The sequence below is a fragment of the Polypterus senegalus genome, chromosome 4 (genome assembly GCF_016835505.1).
Source record: "Polypterus senegalus isolate Bchr_013 chromosome 4, ASM1683550v1, whole genome shotgun sequence".
Classification (NCBI taxonomy): Eukaryota; Metazoa; Chordata; class Cladistia; order Polypteriformes; family Polypteridae; genus Polypterus; species Polypterus senegalus.
Genome location: NC_053157.1, coordinates 80,486,808 through 80,493,573, shown reverse-complemented (window position 1 = coordinate 80,493,573; position 6,766 = coordinate 80,486,808). Strand labels below are relative to the sequence as shown.

The following is a 6,766-nucleotide window of genomic DNA, read 5'->3' as shown; positions in this document are numbered from 1 at the left end:
TTTAATGAAGTTCTAAGAAAAATATTTTGGGTCACTTAAGCACGAAATAGCACGGACGCAAATGATCAAGATTTTAATTGTTGTTGTCATTTTCTCAAACATGATTTTCCAACTTGGCGTTTATAAAGATTTAGACAGACTGAATTTAAGAATGCACCCCTAGTAACCTAAAAAAACACACACACACCGAAGAGCAAAGCGGAGCTGCGCATTCACACCTCAGACCGTCTTTTGTCTTGTAAATGAGGTATCCTAATTCACCTTCCAATCCCCACCAGCAAACACACTCTTTGTCTGTACTGTACACTATTGCTGTTTGTTAGGGCACTTGGTTATAGAGAGTACTTTAATGTATAAAACACTTACTTCCTGGTTTGTTTTATTTTAAATATAGCTTATTACCTTATTCAGCAAAATAAACAATGTTATCTTTGTGTTAATTATTAACGTATTGATGTCTTTTAATTAAGGACAAAAATAGACCATGCGCTTGTGTTTAGGACTGCTGAACAGCTGTGTTCATAGGTTTAATCAACGATAACAGTTAAAGCATTTGTGGATGAGAGGTGTGTGTGTGTGTGTGTGTGTGTGTGTGTGTGTGTGTGTGTGTGTGTGTGTGTGCGCTCCTGCATTTCTCCGTTGGCTTTAACACAAACACATTTGCGCAGACAGGTCTAAAGAACCCCTCCCCTGCCAAAAAAACACACACAGAGCAATTCGCACCATGTCATAGTCAGGATTCTCCACTGAGGTTTCTCACCTTCTAAGTTTGTGTTTGCTCTTGGATGGAGTTCTTAAAACCCAAAAAATTATTTATACTGAGAAAAAATTATTATGGATCACATAATCACAAACACAAACTAGCACAGATACATATGATCAAGTGTTTAACTATTGTTTTCATTTGTTTCTATGACCAGTAATAATATTAATAATAATTATTATTGTTAGCCCAACTCTTTGACTATTTAAAACAAAGGCGTCTCCCATTTTTTGCCCATTTACTGTAAGTAGTTGGTTCAAGTAAATGTTTTTTTTAAATACCCAAACAATCCCCCAACAATTAAAACACGCACACATGACTTTAGAAATAAAATGTATTCTTCCAAAACTAGTCAATCGCTTCTTAAAACCGTTCTCACCTCTCCGCCAGTGTCTTTTGTTAATCTAAATGTGCTGATAAAAGAAAAGCTGCAAGTAGCCGGCTATTCCATCCCCCGAACGACTTAGAACGTGCACAAACTTCTCCCAGCTCATGCCTTGATTGATTATCTGGGAGTGAAGTGGAGTTTTAGAGTGGAAATAATAGATCATTATTTGGAATACACGCTTTTCACGTGTGTTCCGTTTCTACAGTAATCCGTGTAAACACATTTTTAAAACAGAAACGTTTTTCATATTGTAGTAGTAAATGACAAAATGTGAGCATAAACTATATAATGTATGAAGCCTGAAGTCCAAATATCAAACACTTTCACAAAAGGAACAAATATAACAGAACAAGTATGCTTTTATTCAAAAATATAACTGCAGAAAAAAAACGCCTTAACATGCGACATTGACACTTGTTTATTGTGACTGCCTCCGTAGCGCAATTGAATCAGCTCGCGACTGGGAATCAGAAGATCGTGAGTTCGATCCTGCACCACTTTGTTTTGAGAAGTAAACTGCTCTTAGTCTTACTATTTTAGAATAAAAACATGCATTTGTTTTCAGTGTGTAACAGTGTAATTTATGATACTTGTAAAGGTTAGTTTTTTTTTTATTCACTTTTCATTCTCTCAGTCGTGTTCAGGATCCTTCTCTACCCCCCCATCTGAGAATGCTGTTTTCACATAAAGATGCGCTGTAGCTCTGCAGTGTACTTGTGACTGCATTCTCGTACCAATGCTTGCGAACTGAAGTGCCTGCATGCAGTTTTCGTGGCATTACACGTCTATTTTTTTGAGCATGCCCATGTCACTCAAACACAGGAACATATGTTGGTGTACAAGAATAAAAAACAAGTGCACTTTTATTCTAGACTATAAGTGAAGAATAAATAAAGCAAGTTACAGTAGGCGGTTGACACGACAGTTTGCATGGCGCAATGCTAAGAACTGCTGATTTCCAATCCGTGCTATTACACTGAATGAGCACCTGACATTGTACTTTCTTCCCTGTTTAAATAACATTCGAGTATAGCGCGTCTCCAAATAAATCACATTCGAGTATAGCGCTCCAAATAAATCACATTCGAGTATAGCGCGTCTCCAAATAAATCACATTTGAGTTATGGCGCGTCTTTATGTGAAAACAGCATTGTCAGATGGGGGATCGTGAATGCGACTGAAAGAATGGAACTGAATTTAAAAAAAGCTAACCTTTACAATTATCATGCACTGACTGAAATCAAATGTATGTTTTTATTCTAAAATAGTTAAGTACATGCAATATTAGCGTCAGATCGGGTTTGAATACACGCTGTTACAGAAGGAGTCAGCTTATTCAGTGCAGCACTTTCAACGCACAGTACATGCAATATTATTTGAAAACGAACAGCGCATATTCAAACCCGATCTGACACTATTCGTTTTCAAATAGTATTGCATTAGTGCAATGATGTTTTTACATATATTGTCTCTTTCATTCATCTTGCGGTTTGTAATCAGTGACTGCGTGTTTTTTCCCCCGATCTTGCCAGTTCGCACATGTTGCTGTATGGTGCTGTTTCTTTTGTACTCCAGGACATGCAGAGGACAGAATAGTACAGAGCAGTAAGTTCAGCGCTATATGCAATCAGACATACAGACAGGCAGAGAAGGCAATAGATATATAAATAAACAGGGAAGGCACTGTATAATAGATATATAAAAAACAGCTAAGGGGATAGATATATAGATAGGTAGGTAGGAAGGAAAGGCACTATATGATAGGCAGACAGGGAAGCTCCTATATAATAATATAATATAATATAATGTTATAATTATAATAATAAAATATAATGTTAAAATCACGTGATTGCAACTCAGCGCAGCTAAATTGCTGGCGTGTGTTAACGTGTTCTTGAGAACAAAGCGCCATCTAGTGGTGGAACCAGGTAAATGAATAAATATGGCATGAATGGGCGTGTTTACTGGGAAATCTTGACACGCCTTCTGTCAGTAGAGGGAGGGGGGGATCACGGCGTGCATAGGGCAGCCGTCACGCCATTCGCGACGCCATTCACACGGCGCGCTATTTGGCGTGGCTCCATCTGTATATATATATATATATATATATATTGTCAGGCACCGCTGTGATGAGTATTGTATGAGCTACCGCTGACTTTGCCCTGGTTCTCTTTTTCCCTCAGAAGTTCAGAGAGACCGGCCAATAAGGGTGCTTAGCCCCGCCCCTTCCGAACGTTTCGACATAAAGGACGCACAGCCTAAAGAGAGGCGTCTTTTTGCTGGAAGACCTGAGTAAGCTGCAGTACAGAGCATGGATTTAAATCCAAAGAAGGAGGAACCCCAGACCGGGAAGCAGTGCATTTGGGCCTTTTTTCTTTTCTTTTTGTTTTTGTCTGGTGACAAATAAAGGGGAGGGCCCAACTGGCGTTCCAAACTTCTGACTGATTCCAGTCTGTCCTTCCACTGCCCGAACACAATACATATATTTAGAACTTAAGCCTTTGTGCAATGTGATCTCCATAAACATGCACTAGATCTAACAACCGTTTACAATGTCAACATTCAAAATACCGGTATAACCATCTCTCTTAAAAAATACATAAAAAAATTCAGATAATTATTTTACTTTTTTTTAAATAACTTCTGCCCTTACAGGTATAAGACTAAGTACAACATCTAAATAATAATATCAATGTAAAAATCATTACAACTTGTATATGAAACACCTTTTCCATGAAGCACTTGAATGGGATTCAGTATGGTTCAGTAATACCACAAGGTACAAAGAGGATTCACAGTCAAAACCCAAACTGAGTCTAAGAGAAATTATGATAGAGCAAAGAGTGTTTATTATACTTTGGATAAAAACAGGTCAAAACACACAGGACGGATACAAAGTACCAAAGTAACAAACAGAAAACTAAACCTTCTACTGTTTCAGGTATTGAGAATGAATTGAGAATGAAAAAGAATGAATCTCTATCAGCTCAGTGGGAAACTTGTCCATCAATGTGACAACAGCTCTTTTTTTATTTTTATTCTCTTTTTATCAGCTCTCACCTTTGCCTTCTTTCTGTCAGTTGACAGTTTGCCCCAAACCACTCGCTAGCAGAAAAAATAAGTTTAATGTGCAGTTAGAAGAGCATTCTCTACAGATTTAAAAATGCCAATTCTCACATTAATCTGAGATTAAATTGAGTTCTCTCATCCAAGTACTACCAAGGTCTTGCTTCATGTAGTTTGTAGGATCTGATGGGATGAGGCTGCTGTCAATCAGAACAAACAGTTGAACACTTTCTTACTGTTTTACATGTGTTGTGCTCTTTGTTTGTTGCTAACATTTTGTCTGGCTAGCAAGTCTAGTCTTCCTGAGTTCCAAAATGGTCATGTTTATTACAGCAGCAATTGTTGTGTTCTTGTAGGATGTGGGTGTGCACATGCTGGAATATGATGTCATGGTAGCTGTTTTTTCAATGAAAGGATTTTTGACGACACAGGAAAAACTATCAAATACAAATACAACTTTTCAAATACATTACAAGAAAGAATAGTTGTTGACTGTGAATTTTTCAAGTTGTGTTGTTAGCATTTTTCTTTCTATGGTGTACATTGTTTTTAAACGCTAATTACGTGTATGTGCTTCTGCTCTTTTTTTATTTGCATGTAGTATCTTTTGTCGTTGGTAATGACAATTGCTGCCAGCCACATGATTGAGACACGCTAGTGTTATGACTACATTCCATTTTTATTTTATTTTGCACGCCTATGATGCCACAGCACTTTCAGTATTTACGATGACAGTAAACAGCATACTGTGTTCAAGATTCTGGATTTATAAAAATACTCAATTACATTCATTAGTGTTAATTATTAGCAAAAGTACCCCTTGACCTGTGAATTTTGTCTAATATCTGGATTTTCTGGCTTCTCTCAGCTTCCTGGTTCTGGCACTCTGCTTTGTTGACTCAAATTTGGAAATTGCCCTTCAGCTGTTTATCTCTAGGTTTGTATTCACTGTATCATTTATTTAGATAGACCAGTTTTTACTGTGGCAACAAATGTTTTAGGGATTACAGCTAAATTCAGTACTGTTTTTTTTTTTCAAAATTTAACTGCTTCAGTGACTGATTATCAAACTTGCATTTCCTAAACATTTTTTTTTTTTTTTGTTGAGCTAAATAGTGACAGAGGCAACACAATATACCTCCTTACAAGATGTCAACATATTCCAAGAAAAGCCATAACTTCTCATCAGGAAATTGTCACTGTGTATTAAAAAAAAACAAAAAACTGCCAGTTTCTGGTTTTAGAAAAACCTATTACACAATATCCAAGTTCCTTACAACTGCTATATTATTTGTTACTTACTTTCTAAAACACCCTCTTGTGATGGTGCTTGCTGCTATATACAAATGAATAAGTGGTTTATAAAGTCAAAAATATAACTTTTACCTAAACTTCAACATTTTATGCATCATTTGTATTGATTGTTTTATATCATTAAGAAGTTCACTGCATTTTTTGCAAATGTTGATACTACTTCTACTATTACTTCCACTATCACTACCTCCACTACTACTACTACAGTTATTATTACTACTACATGTTGTGTCTCATAGTGAAATCCTCTTTAGGTATTCACATAGGTAAAATTTATTTTCTTACCTTAACCTGCTAGTTGTAATGGTAGAATAATTCTTAGAAGAAATTTCATCTAAACCTGCAATTGAATCAGAGCAAAAGTTCAGCTTAGGTTATAAATAAACAACACACCAGTCTCAAACTCACTTAATCCTATTCAACATCACAATGGGATCAGAAGCAAGTGACCCAAGAGAGCCAGTCCGCTGGAAGGTCCACTTACATACATAACCACATCCACACTCATGAAGTGATGAATTCAAAACAGAAAAGAAGATGCTCCTAACAAGGCATTAAAAGAAAGGTGAATGGCAAGTAACAATAAAATAAGAGCATAATGTTTTGACAAATGTTTAGTTTTTATTTTCATTTTAAATCAAGCAAGCACAAATACAGTAAAGTAATTGATATCACCACATTTTTTAAAGTGCCTTCTTCAATACAGCAGTACTGGGTGCAAGGAAGGAATGCACATATTCCCTGGCTTAAGTTTAAGTTAAAAGTGTATCTGTACATGGATTCATTCAGTCATTAATCAAGTCAGGAATCGAATCATATCGTTACAGTGGATTTCGTTTTTGATTTATCAGTGTTAGAAAGATTAGAACTGTTAATGACACATTCTACTGCACATACCATGTACTGTTATCAGATCTCTGCTCCCCTTGAACTACATTTACAAGCATATATTCTTTCTTTCAACTACTTTGTAGCCTCATATAGTTATTTAACTCATGCTACAGAGTCTGAATCAAACCACATCAATATACTCTTCCCAAAGGAAGAAGGTTATGTTAAAAATTTGATGCACATGATCAGTGTATCATTGGTCACTACCTGTAGCCAGAGGATGGGGCTATGTTTGTCAACATTTGTCATCCACTTAGCACTTCTAATATTATTACTATTTCCTGTGGTGGGTTAAAGGTCTTGTGGCTATTATGCATTTAACAAAGAAGACTCCAAGGGCACAG

General features: G+C 36.4%; 1 protein-coding gene across 7 annotated transcripts in view; it reads right to left on the bottom strand.

The window, feature by feature from the left end:
- Positions 1–6,766, bottom strand: part of slc7a2 (solute carrier family 7 member 2) — a 324,691-nt gene that overhangs the window by 154,990 nt on the left and 162,935 nt on the right. For 5 of the 7 annotated variants that reach the window (XM_039750935.1, XM_039750942.1, XM_039750937.1 and 2 more), the window contains exon 3: positions 5,817–5,871. The exons of the other annotated variants lie outside the window; for them this stretch is intronic. The gene's annotated coding sequence lies outside the window, so the exon portion shown is untranslated. The remainder of the gene's footprint in view (positions 1–5,816; positions 5,872–6,766) is intronic. 7 annotated transcript variants of the gene reach the window in all.